The 13,618-nt window shown below is 43.6% G+C and overlaps 1 pseudogene; it reads left to right on the forward strand.

Moving 5' to 3' along the window:
* Positions 1-7,387, forward strand: LOC113617963 (activator of 90 kDa heat shock protein ATPase homolog 2-like; annotated as a pseudogene).
* Positions 7,388-13,618: the final 6,231 nt, after the last annotated feature.

Consider the following 13,618-nt stretch of genomic DNA (forward strand, 5'->3'; position numbering starts at 1 on the left):
GCCCCAACAAAGATCCCGTGTGCCACACCTAAGATGTGACGTAGCCATTAAAAAAAACCAAGGGGTGGGGGGGAGCAGAGTTTAAATTGCAGTCCTCCCAGAGCCTGGGAGATATGGACCGGACGCGCAGCGCTATGACCTGCCTCTGGAGACTCTTGGCTCCTCCTGCCTGCAGGCGGCGCGGTAGGAGCCCAGTCCCCGCGCCAGAAAGGCAGCGTTCCCAGGATGCCTTGCGTGTCCCCATGGCAACGGCCCCAGCGGAGCGGGGCTGACCGGCGCAGGCCCCCACCCCCGAGCGGTCGGTAAGATCGTTTGGTCGTCCGCCGCGGCACCAGCGCGGCATTTGAAAAGGGTACCCCGCGCCCAACCGAGGCCTGGAATCCGGCCGGGGACCATCCCGGGGGCGGGCTCAGCGGCCGCGCCCCGGGTCTCGGGCTACGCAGACTCTGCAAGTGTCAGCGGTGACCTCTCGGCCCGGCAAAAGGGGCGGTCCGCGGTGGCAGGAAGAAAAGCCTGCTCGGGCGGGAGCCGGGCCTGGAGGAGGCGCGGTCCGGGATCCTCGGACTGACTGTGAAATCTGCAGCCCTAGCCCAGCAGTCTAACCCGAGCTCGCGCGTTGGAGTCCAGAGGGGGCCGTGCAGGGAAATCCGTGCTTTCAGCCGTGGTTACTAAGTTCCTCGAAGCAGGGACTGATTTTTTTTTTTTTTAATCTTTGTTACCCATGCAGTGTGTTTCCACAGTGGGCGCTCTACAAACACTTGTTGAATCAATGAATTAACGAATGAAAGAGATGTACACATAGCCACTGATTTTACAGTCAGCCCAGGGCTTTCTGAGTGTTGCTGTTTCTCTGAAGCTCAGCTTGTGTGCTGGGAGTACTGTTAGTAAGGTACAGAGTGGAAGAAAGAACAGGGAATTACGGCTGAGAAAAGGAAAAGAGTCCCATAGGGGAACATAGAGTATAATACTAAATTGCAATGATAGGGACTGTCACTTCAACGTGTAGTTCTTTAGAAAATGATGATGACGGTTGCAACTCTTATTTTAGTTTCAAGTCTTTCAGAGATTGTCAGGGGTGACAGTAACTCAGTTTCCTGATACTTAGCTTAAATTGAAACAATGTTTCCCAAGAAATATGACAATTAATTTCTTACTGCCTTTTCCCTAACACACACACACAAAATGGTATTCAGAATAAAATCTTTAGGGATCATAATCCAACTCCCTCACTTTATAGATGAGTAAAGTGAGTTACAGAGAGGTTGAAGTGACTTGCTCCAGGTCATATAGCTAGTGACTGAGAATACAGCCTAGGTTTCTTGAGTTCCAGTTCTATGCTCTCCCTCCTTTCTTTCAACATATTTATTGGAACTTCTTCAAAAAATATTAATACAGTATTGTTTCTCTTGGGTTGTGGCTGCTTAATCAAGCTTCTGTTTTACATTTTCCAAGTTATCAGGAAGCTATAGGGCATTTTCCTTATTCCCCTTTGTCATCTTCTACAGAAAGTGGTTTGTTTTTCTGGTGCAAATGGTCTTGAAAAAGATCACTGATGATTTATCATTTCTTTCTGACATTTGTAACATGATCTTGGGGCAAATAGTTTTCAGTTTAAATTTCATTTCAGTGGAGTCGAACTACCAATTGTAGAAGTCTCTGTAAATGCAACTTTCTGTATTTCTTAAAAACACATGAATGGGTTTAAAGATATCTCACAGGAAATGCTGAAGACAGTTCTATGCATACTTTATCACACGGTATTTTAACACATTTAAATGACCGTGTCCTATGGTAGGTAGTTACATGACTGTGTCTTATGCTATGTGCTCAAATGGCTTTTTATTTTATTTTTACTTTTGACTGCGTCACGTGGCTTGTAGGATCTTAATTCCCCACCCATGGATAGAACCTGGGCCCCTGGCAGTGAGAGAGCTGAGTCCTAACCACTGGGCTGCCAGGGAATTCCCTCAAATGTCCTTTTAATTGAATCAAACTCTTTGTTTCAGGTCAAGTTTCTCCAGTTAGAAATGAGTGTCTGTGGCAGTTCCAATGACTGACTTCTTTATGAGTTCCCCCCATCCCCCCACTGTTCCTGTAAAGCAAGGGCCTGTACATTCAGTATTCCACCTTTATCAGGGTATAAATTCGCTTTGTTTGCAGCAACTGTTGTTTTGGAAAGAGGACCAGCAAAACCATCACAAGCTCTTCTTGGAATTGTATCATCCAAACCTTGCCCATTTTACATATTGAAAAGTCTGGCTTTTCAAGATCCGTGTCGTAACTCCTCGCGTGATACGAACAAAGGTAGAGAAGGCTTTTAAACATTACTGATGAGACGTGTGAAGCCATCCTGAGAGAGAGGGAAATGCGTTTGGGGGTCCAGATGGCAGTGCCCTTTGATGACGTGGTCATCTGTTTCTGAGCCCAGGAGTAGGAGAATCCGGATAAGCGTCAGAACGAATGCTCGTGGTGCATGCTTTACATGCATGGGATGAGGCGTATGCATGAGGCTGCTCTCTCTAGGCATGAGACGTTTTTGTTGAAAATTTGAGAGTAATTCATGAAATCAAAGGCTAAGCAAGTCTCAGCAGGTCATCCATACTTTCTGTTTGCTACTTGGTCAGCCTTTAACGAGACAGCAAACTTGTACCCATCCAGCGTCTTTTAAAGTCACAGATACTTATATTTAAGTCACTTTTGCAGTTGGAGATTCAGCAGTGATTCAGTGAGTCGTCCACATAGTGGTGAAAGCGTAACTGGATAGAAAATCATGCCCTTAGAGTTTTCATGCTGACAGTGCTGATGTTGAAAGGTAGTAGAAAATGCCACCTATGAGAGAAGAAAACTACCTGTACTTTTGCCATTTGAAAATTATGTCATAACTTCCTTATTCTATGAGAATGACTTACACAGGGGAAAAAAACACCCTCCTTCCTGATGGATATGAATGAGGAAGGATGCAGCCCTATGAAATGCTGAACCAGCACATGGAAGCGAAACCTTGTCCTGGTAACATTGTTTGAACCCCGCATTAAGTGGTCCCTGAACTTATCCTACCCGACTCTTCACGTATGTGAACCAGTAACATTTTCTTACTGTTTAAAATGTTTTGGAATTGCATTTCCTCTTACAAAACAGAGTCCTAAGAGACACAGAAATAGTTAACAGAATGAGGGTTTGTGAGTAACAGATCCTAAGGCATGAAATTGGCTGCACAGAAAAAGAATGGGAGGAGTGATGACTGTCCGGGCTGAGCAGGTGACAGTCTTTGTTAGGTAGTAACTGTCACCTCTTCTGTCTTGGGACTCAGACCGTGTACATACTAATATGAAGCATTAGGGACTTGGTAGGGAGAAAAAAATTCAGATGTTGCCGCTTGCTTGTTTTCAGCCCTCAATAAGTTTCTAAAAAGAAAAGAGACAGTCTTAGGCTGTCAAGACCTTGATACTTTTCAAGGTTACAGGGCAGTTATTTTGTAGAATGTCCCTCAATCCGGCTGTACCTGATGTGTCTTCATGAGTAGGCTCAGTTTATTTGCCTTCAGAGGGTTAGCCAAGATGTGATGCTGTGTTTTATCTCATTGCATCTTATCGGGTGGCGCATGATTTCAATTCGTTCCATTACTGAGGATGTTCATGGTGATCACTTAAGGTAGTGTCTGCCAGACTTCACCATGAAGTTGCTTTCCCCCCTCTGTAATTAACAAGTAGTTCATGATTTTGTGGGAAGGTACTTTGAAGTCATGTAAATATCCCATTTCTCATCAAATTTTCCATTCGTTTAGCCACATATTTTATATCTGTATGGACTCATAATAGTTTCCTATTTTTATTCCTATTTTGTCCAGTGGGTTATAATTCTATCAGTATTTATTTTGAGGCTCTCATTGTCCTAAATTTGGCCAGCAGAAGCCCCCTTACACAGGCTTCTGTGTCCTTTTGACTTGTTCTCATCATTCTTGAGCAACTTCCTTGCTATCTCTGTCACAAGTTGTTCCAGGTGTGTCTTCTATTTACCCTGTTCCAGCGCTGCAGTTGATCATTTCTCCCAGGACCCCTGGTTCCTTGTAACGGAGAGTGGGTTAGAAGCCAAGATCCGGCACTAGTTGTGCCCATTGCTATTTGAGGATTGCTACTCCCAGACCCTCTCAGTGGACAGAGCTAGGACATACATACATATAACACGTACACATGTTTACATTTACACTTATTTCCACATCTATTTTTATGAATGATTCCACACCAATACCACTACCACACCAGTGTCCGTTCTAGTTTTGTCCCTTCCCATATCGGTAATTCTCATCTCCAAGAGTGAGCTTTGCTCCCATTATCTGTAATATATTTATTTATCTGATCAGTCCTCCTGTGAGTAAGCCACCTCATGGGGCCACTGCCACCCCTTCCCCCGAGCAGAGCCCCAGTGGGGCTCTGACATCCTGCTCTGGGCCACCCCACCCCCTCCCATCCCCACCTGCTGTAGATGCTTACCTTACTCAGCTCTACTTAATGATTTTGGAACTGAATTGTTCAGGAAAGGAAGGGAGGAGAAAGAGGAAGGAAAAGAGGAGAAGGGAAGCAAAAGGTGGTGACACTATTAATGGAAATGGTTTAGTTGACAAAATGAATCAGTGTAGAAGTGAAAAAGATCAACAGAGGTGATAAATTTAATATGTGAGCGGATATAGGACTGAAATCAACCCCCAAACTGAATCTAGTACAGATCTGAAAGTCATTTAAATAAAAGTGATTCTAATGCTATAAAATTAGGAGTAATTTACTAAGATCATAAACATCAACAGCCAATTGCAGATGGCCATGGGCTGGGGTTTGGAAAGCACACCCAACCCAAGGGCAGCACCAGGAGGAAGGGCAGTCCCAGTCATTCAGCAAACGTCGATGTGGCCGGGTATTGTCCCTGCCCTCGAGAAGCTCACAGTCAAATGGAGAGAAAGACGAATAATGGGCAGATATAGGAAAGTGGAATAAGCGCCAGGCGAGAGGGAAAGCAGACGCGTGAGGACAGCACCCAGGAAGGGCACTTAACCCACATTCAAGGGGTCAGGGAAGTTATCCCAGAGAAACGGCACCTCAACTCAGTCTTGACCAATGAGAAGCAGGTTGCACCTGCCCAAGAGGTAAACTTGAAGTTGATTAAAGTGCAGGTTAGACAGTCTAATGAGAACCAAGGAGGAAAGCAATGCATGTTTTCGATGAAAGGGCTTCATGTGTGGTTTATGATAGAAGGCAGATTCCAGTCATTGGAAGGAGGTAATTAAGACTAACACATGTTGAGAACATCCAGCCCTTGGATGATAGGAGATGTTGCCCACAGTCCTACAGAGGGAAGCCAGGAGGGGAACAAGAGGAGAAGCAGGTTCAGGGACGTGGCAGTGAGCCAGGGCTTGACAGAGCGGGATACCACCAGCTGGTCCAAGGGGAAGCTCTGTGAGCTCCTGGCGGGCACCGCTGTGGAGAATGAGGCTGCCGGTTGCGAGATCAGTGAGCTGAGGCAGGTGGAAGGTGAGGCTTCCTGCAGCCGCGGCAAAGGAAAGCTGATTTTCCTCTATGAGTGGAACATCACATTGGGCTGGAAAGGTGTAATTAAAGAAGCTGGTGCGAAGCACAAGGGGTTGATTGAAATACCCAACCTGTCTTAAGAAAATGAAGTAGATGACACTGAAGTGAACGTGAGTAAAAAGAAAGGAGATGGGGATATACTTGAAAGATCTTATGAAAACTGCAGACACCGCCAAGGTCAGGGAAGCCCTTGGAGACTACCTGAAGGCACTTAAGTCGGAATTCACAATGGGAATGATTTTACAAACCAAAGCTATGGCAACCCAGGAATTGACTGTTAAAAGGAAACTGAGTGAGAATACATTGCAGATTCAGGCCTCCTCTCCAGTGGCACTGGGTGTAAGGATTCCCACTATGGCACTGCACATGACGGGACTGTTTGACACAGCTATCGAGCAGCTGTACAGAATCTTTACTGTGAAAGATTTGGTACAAAAATTTTCTAAATCTCCTGCTGTATTAGAAGCTGAAAAGGGAGAGAAACTCCAAATGTTTGATGGGAACATCACCGGTAAATATATAGAATTGTTAACAAATAAAAAGGTCATCCTGAAATGGAGATGCAGGAACTGGCCAGAACACTAGGCACTAGTTGCACTGACTTTTGTGCCTACTCTAGGGCAGACGGAACTACAATTGGACCGTGAAGGAGCTCCTGCCTGTGAAGAAGAGAAACTCAAATTCTGTTGGCAGAAGCAGCATTTTGAAGAAATAAAAGGTTTACTGCAGCTGAGAAGATTTTATAAGGGCATTACTTTTTGTAAGCAGAAAAACATTTGGTAACAAGTGGTAACATTTACCACTTCCCTCTATCATTCCTTTAAAAAAAGAAAACAAATACTCTTAATTTATACTGGATTAAATCCATGAATTTATAACAGAATAGAAAAAAGAACACTAACACGTGGGACAGCTCTAGCCCTCCAGCCGCCCCCCTCCCGGACCATGTGCCAGGTTCCCCACTGTCTTCGGGCATCTGCTTCCTAAACTACAACCAGTCACCTGCTCCACTGTTTTCTTGGACCATGTTGTCCAGGCCCTTAGAGAGCAGTTGGAACAGCATTTTGGTTCTGAGCAGCCCAGCCCTATCGTTTGGGTTAGATGCCGATGAGAACTCTTCCCTGCAATATTCCTGACGTCGTTTCTCCTGGAGTACTGTTTCTACTACTATCAGAAAACAGACACCTCACTGGGCTTTTTAGTCATGTGAGAAGTGTGGTAAGATGGGTACCCCAGTTCCAAATAAAGCTTACACTGCTGGAGTGTGGATGGTTTTATTTCCCCTTCCTGGCATTGAAGGGTCCTCAGGTTTTTTGGGTTTTGTTTTGATTTTCTCTCTCCCAGTGTCTTGTGCCTTTAGTGAAATATGGGAACTTTGGCACCCCTGGACGTGCTTTCAGACATAAAGCTGAAGGCAACCAATCCACCTCACTGTGACCTTTCGAGGTGAGAAAACACACTATTCCCAAACCAGGCTCAATATCCCAGATTGAAATGGGACAAGAGCTGCTCACTCTTCCAGGACAGAGGGGAAAGGGAGAAGACAGAAAGGGCAGTTACCCCCGTGCTGGGAGGCTTGGATTTGAAGAGCATCAAAGTGTGGCTGTTTTAGGGTAAGAAAGAGTTGGAGCACTGACATTTGAGTGTGTGCATTGAGATTACATGAATTGCTTTTCTTAAGTCTTCTTGTCATAGTGGCAGCATGTAGAATTCTGTGATTCCAGCCTGTAAGATGAGGCCCTTCTTTTTTTTGTTTTGTTTTGTTTTGTTTTGTTTTTGTGGTACGTGGGCCTCTCACTGTTGTGGCCTCTCCCGTTGCGGAGCACAGGCTCCGGACGCACAGGCTCAGCGGCCATGGCTCACGGGCCCAGCCGCTCCGCGGCATGTGGGATCTTCCCGGACCGGGGCACGAACCCGTGTCCCCTGCATCGGCAGGCGGACTCTCAACCACTGCGCCACCAGGGAAGCCCTAAACTCTTTTTGACAATTAAAAAAACCTTTTTAAGTACCTCATGGAAAGCGCATGTTATTCTCTGTTGATAAATCTAATATATATTGTTGTTGTTCCTTGTCTTCTTGTTCTCCCTTCCATGAAATTCTTCTCATTGCAGCAAGGTGATCACTCTTACTTCTCTTGTATCCTCTGACAATCCCTAAAATGTTGCTTTCCAAACTTTCATCCTCTACTTTCTTCTCACTCAACATCCTCTCCATGGGTGATTTCATCCACTCACACCTCACTTACCCATCACATACTGGCATTTCTCCTAAGCTCAAAACCCACGTTTACACCTGCCTACTGTGGCTCTCTTCTTGGATGCTTCATAGGCATCATAAACTCAACTGATTTCAAACCAAACTGAAATCATTCCCGGCTTCACTCCTCCTCTCGTCCCTGCCTGACAGTAACATGTTCCTCCTTATCTGTTCCCCATCTCATTGAAAGGCACTACTAGCTGCCCTGCTGACCCTTCATTCCTCTTCCCCATATGTCTTGGTCAATCACCAATTTTTACACTGATTCCAGTTCCTTATTATTACTTTAATATTCCTACGTTGCTTCATCCCCGCTACCACCACCACCTCTCACCTGGATTAGCACGAGACCATCTCCTCATGGATAGACCATCTCCTATCCAGTGTTCCTGACTCCAGTCAACTTCCACTGCCACATGCCCACCAGAGTGATCTTTATAAAATGCAAATAATTCCATGCCACTCCCCCACTTAAGATTTTTCACTGACTTCTTATTGCCCTCAGGCTAAAGGCTTTTATTTTCTGGACCCCTGCCTCCAGCTTCATCCCTGTTGCACCTCCTCCCACTATATCTCAGGTTTACTAAATAACCTGCCTTTCTCCAAATTCTCCATGTTTCGGTTATTTGCATGGGCCTCGCTTACATAGAATATCTCTCACTATAGATTCAAGCTATATTATGTTTTCCATCCTTCATGTTCCAATTCTTTGCATGGACTTCCCTATATCCACCGTCTCCACCTGTCTAATTCAAGATATAAAGCCACACTTAGGGGGAAGTTTATACCTACATTAGAAGATAAGAAAGGTCACAAATCAATTACCTCAGCTTCCATTTTAAGAAACTAGGGGAAAAAAGAGTAAGTGAAACCTAAAGTAATCAGAAGGGACATCCCTGGTGGCACAGTGGTTAAGAATCCACTTGCCAATGCAGGGGACACGTGTTCGAGCCCTGATCCGGGAAGATCCACATGCTGCAGAGCAACTGAGCCCGTGCGCCACAACCACTGAGCCTGTGCTCTAGGGCCTGCGAGCCACATCTACTGAGCCTGTGTGCTGCAACTACTGAAGCCTGCGTGCCTAGAGCCTGTGCTCTGCAACAGGAGAAGCCAACGCAATGAGAAGCCCATGCACCGCAAGGAAGAGTAGCCCCCAGGGCTTCCCTGGTGGCGCAGTGGTTGAGGGTCTGCCTGCCGATGCAGGGGACGTGGGTTCGTGCCCAGTCCGGGAGGATCCCACATGCCGTGGAGCGACTGGGCCCGTGAGCCATGGCCGCTGAGCCTGCGCGTCCGGAGCCTGTGCTCCGCAACGGGAGGGGCCACAACAGTGAGAGGCCCACATACCAAAAAAAAAAAAAAAAAAAAAAAAAGAGTAGCCCCCACTCGCAGCAACTAGAGAAAGCCTGCATGCAGCAACGAAGACCCAATGCAGCCTAAATAAATAAATAAATAAAATTTATTTTTAAAAATTTATCAATATCAGCAGTAAGAGAAGTGACCTCACTACAGATTCTACAGTTATTTAAAACATAAAAAAGAATATTATTAACAACTTTATGACAATAAATTTGACAACTTATGTGAAATGGACAAATACCCACTAATTACCAAAGCTCCCTTGAGAAGAAATAAACTGAATAGCCTTAGTATTTATTAAAGAAATTGAATTTATAGTTAAGATCTTTCCCACAAAGAAAATTTCACTAGAGAACTTTACCAATTCTCTAGTGAATTGGTAAACTATTCCAGAAAACTGAGGAAGAGAGAATACTTCCCAACTCATTCTGTGAGGCCAGCATTACTGATTTATCAAAGCCAGATAAAAATATAACAAGAAAATTAAAGACCAATATTTTTATACATAGATATATAAACTCTTAATAAAATTTTGGTAAATCAAATCCAACAATATATAAAAATGATAATACATCATGACCAAGTGCAGGTTGTCTCAGGAATGCAAGGTTGGTTTAACTTTTGAAAACCAATCAATATATTAATCTATATGAACAAACTAAAAAAGAAAAACAATATGATGTATTCATGATTTAAAAAAAAAATCTCTCAGAAAACTATGAATTAGAAGGGAACCTCCTCAACCTCAAAAGTGCATCTGCTACAAACCTATAGCTAACATCAAATAATGGGAAAGACTGAATTCTTCCCCTGATATCTAGAACAAAGCAAGGATATCTTCTCTCACTACTTCTCTTCAGCATTGTACTGGAGATTCTGGCCAGTGAAATAAGGAAAGTAAAAGAAATGAAAGGCATCCGTAACAAAAAGGAAGTAGACTGTCTTTATTTGCAGATGACATGATTTATGTAGGAGATCCAATGGAATCTAAACAAAGCTACGAAAACTGCTGTGAGTTTAGTAAGGTTGCAGGAGACAAGGTCAATATACAAAAATCAATTGTATTCTACATACTTTCAATGAACAATAGGAATTTGAAATTTCTAATTTCAAGTGAAATTTAAAGATTCACTTAAAATAGCATAAAATAGGGACTTCCTTGGTGGTCCAGTGGTAAAGAATCCACCTTACAATTCAGGGGACACACGTTTGACCCCTGGTTGGGGGAACTAAGATCCCACATGCCACGGGGCAACTAAGCCCGCACAAGCCACAACTACTGAGTTCGTGTGCCTCAACAAGAGAAGAGAAAACCTGCAAACCCCAACTGGAGAGAAGCCCGCCCACTACAATGAAGAGCCCACGCACCACAATGAAAAATCCCGTGTGCCTCAGTGAAGATCCTGTGTGCCACAGCTGAGACCCAACGCAGCCAAAAATAAATTAAATAAATATATAATAAATAAATCTTTGCAAAAATATATGCAAGATTGCACACTGAAAATCACTAGTCACATAGTAGGTACACAATAAACACTGAATGAGTAAAAAGTTGGTAGGGTCTAAACTCAAGGCTGTGAGGTCTGACTCCAGAGCCTCTACTCTTAACCTTTCACAGTAAACACAGTAAATATTTTTTTGTTTCTAATATAAAGGTATTCTGTCTTTAAGTTTTACTATTTAATTTCCACAAGGGCATTGGTCTCTTTAGTAACAGCTACCAAATGTCTGGAACCTAGCATTTGGTGACAATACTACTAAAATAACATCAGTTTGAGTCTTAAAACATCTTCTTAAGAATTCGTTCACCATAGAACAATGAGAAATGGTGGCCAAGACCACTGGCTTAACAAACAAACAAAATGGCTGTGCAGGTTACCTATATTTGCAAAGTTGGAAAGAATGTCTTATCACAGACAATCTCCTGCAAAAATGCTGGCTTAGTCTTACTCTCAATGTTTGGCCACACTTGTAGTGTGAACATTTTGCTGTTTTGAATCACATCAAAGGCAGTAAATACTCCAAGCTATTGGAAGATTCAATAAAAGTTGCAGTAGCTGAATATCATTACATCCTAAAAGGTAAGGATAGAGTCTGAGTACCATGTCTCAGCTACGAACAGGATGGAGTTAACGAATATGGTAGGCATTCTCAGGCAGCTGCCTGAGCAGCTAAAGGAGGTCTGAGTGTGTGCATGGGACCTCATTTCAGTCTCTCATCTTCATGAGTCAAGGTGGACCCTTCAAGGGAGAGCTCAATTCCTTCAGAAGACAACGTAAGAGCGTGAGAAAATGAGTATGATGTGATTTTAAGTTAAAAATGTAAGCTAGAAAAGTACATGCAGATTGTATCTCTGGCTACAGTAGCGTTTGCCTGAAGAGGCAGAGATTTCTGAAAACGAATCCCTTTATTTCCGAAAACTTCAGCTTTTCTTTCCCCTTTCTACTGAAAGGGGACTATATCAGAACCATGGGAAAGATAGTCAGGACCATTCCTGAGTTCTCCAGCACATAAAAGAAATGGTTTCATCCCACAGGGTTTAATTCCCCCAAAAGATTGATCATAAGCCTCATGCATTCAGGGCATGCAGATGTGCAGCTGCCTGGTTTCAGTTTACAGTTTTCTGACCATATATTGTTGGCTTGTGAAAACTGACATAAGTGCCAAGATTGGTAATGATATTGTCACAGATCCACCTGGAGACTATATAATGGGGAAGATTATTTCCCCGTAGGCCTCTTCTCTAGAGAGTGCTATTTGGGAGAAGAGGGAAGCACATGCTCAAATTGATCTATAAACATAACCTAACAGTGTTAAATGGCAGGCCTGAGGACAAGACAGGGGCCAGTTCTGTGTCTTAAAGGCAGCCTCCTATGTTCACAACTAGTTATAAAGATCTTGGAGATAATCACAAAAATCTCTCTCTCCATTCTGACCCTGAACACAGTGGTCTGCAGCCTACTTGTACCCATATAACCAAACCTGGTGATATTTGGGGATAAAGAAAAAGTGAGGAGCTTTTCAACTTGATAAACTAATGTTTTGCTGTTGAATGAACTGTTCATTCATTGTTCATTGCTCTAAATGTTTTTTAAAAAGAAAATATTACTTTAATTTCACAAGTAATATGTTACTGATTTCATATATATGTGTTTGTATACATACATGTATACTGCATTTTGAGAGGTTTCCTCTCATACCTTGGATCAACAAAGGGTCTTAGTGAAATTGATTGTATTTGTCCCACTTCTGGGCAAATGGTATTCTCAATCCTCAGTTTAATAAGGATTCAGAGGAAACTACCAAGAAAGATAAAAATTTTGGCTGGGCACACTATCTTTTTGAAGAGTTTCTTTTTTTTTTTCTGTGGTACGCGGGCCTCTCACTGTTATGGCCTCTCCCATTGTGGAGCACAGGCTCCGGACGCGCAGGCTCAGCGGTCATGGCTCACGGGCGCAGCCGCTCCGCAGCATGTGGGATCTTCCCGGACCGGGGCACGAACCTGTGTCCCCTACATCGGCAGGCGGACTCTCAACCACTGCGCCACCAGGGAAGCCTCCTGAAAAGTTTCTTAAAATGATATTCAACTGTTTGATATTCTACATTCAGAGCATTCTGATAAATCACTTAGTGCATACTCATCCTGTCGTTACAGTTAATTGAATAATGTCTTCCTGCCCTACAAAATTGAGGGGAGTACCATCAGATTCAGTAGTTCAATAGAAATTTATTAAATTTAATAAATCAAATAAAAAACTTTCTAATTACTAAAGCCTGTGAGTAGTTAGCTTTCTTTCTTCCTGACAATCTGTATACACAGAAAAATACTTCTGGACCCTCGAGTTTTGTTAATTTGACCTATTTGTCTTCCGTAACTCTTCAGGCATACGAATCCACAGGTGTTAAAGAAATCTCAAACCCTAAAACACATCACGGCTTGACGTACAAAAATCATTATCTATCTTAATCTAGTTTTTTTCCTCCTAAATTGTCAAGAGGGAAGACCTCAAGCCTATATTGAGACTTGTGTAAACCTATAGATTTTGCGTAAAATCAGGAGAAACTGATAACATGAAGCAAAGTTTAGACACGCACCTGATGGCCTGCTCATAGATGAAACCCCAGAGAGAAGCTTCCCCAAATCCTAGTTCTAGATTCACTTTTACTGCATGCGACCCCCGTCCCTAGGCCAATTTGTGTTTTAATCCAGGAAAGAAATGCCAACTTTCATTCGCGCAGGCATAAACCAAAAAGACCACGAACATGAAGCCGACTCCGGAGTCCCGTTCTCTCTCTTTCCCACCAACAGACTAGTTCGGGCCTCTCCGCCGCTTCGCTCTTGAGCCCCACCCCCACCCCGCCGTCCCCCAGAGTTGCGCACACGTACCCTCTCACCAACGTTCTGCTAAGGACACGTGTTCTTCCTG

This window comes from Aethalodelphis obliquidens, unplaced genomic scaffold (genome assembly GCF_003676395.1).
Source record: "Aethalodelphis obliquidens isolate GAN/ISIS:26980383/991018 unplaced genomic scaffold, ASM367639v1 scaffold5, whole genome shotgun sequence".
Classification (NCBI taxonomy): Eukaryota; Metazoa; Chordata; class Mammalia; order Artiodactyla; family Delphinidae; genus Aethalodelphis; species Aethalodelphis obliquidens.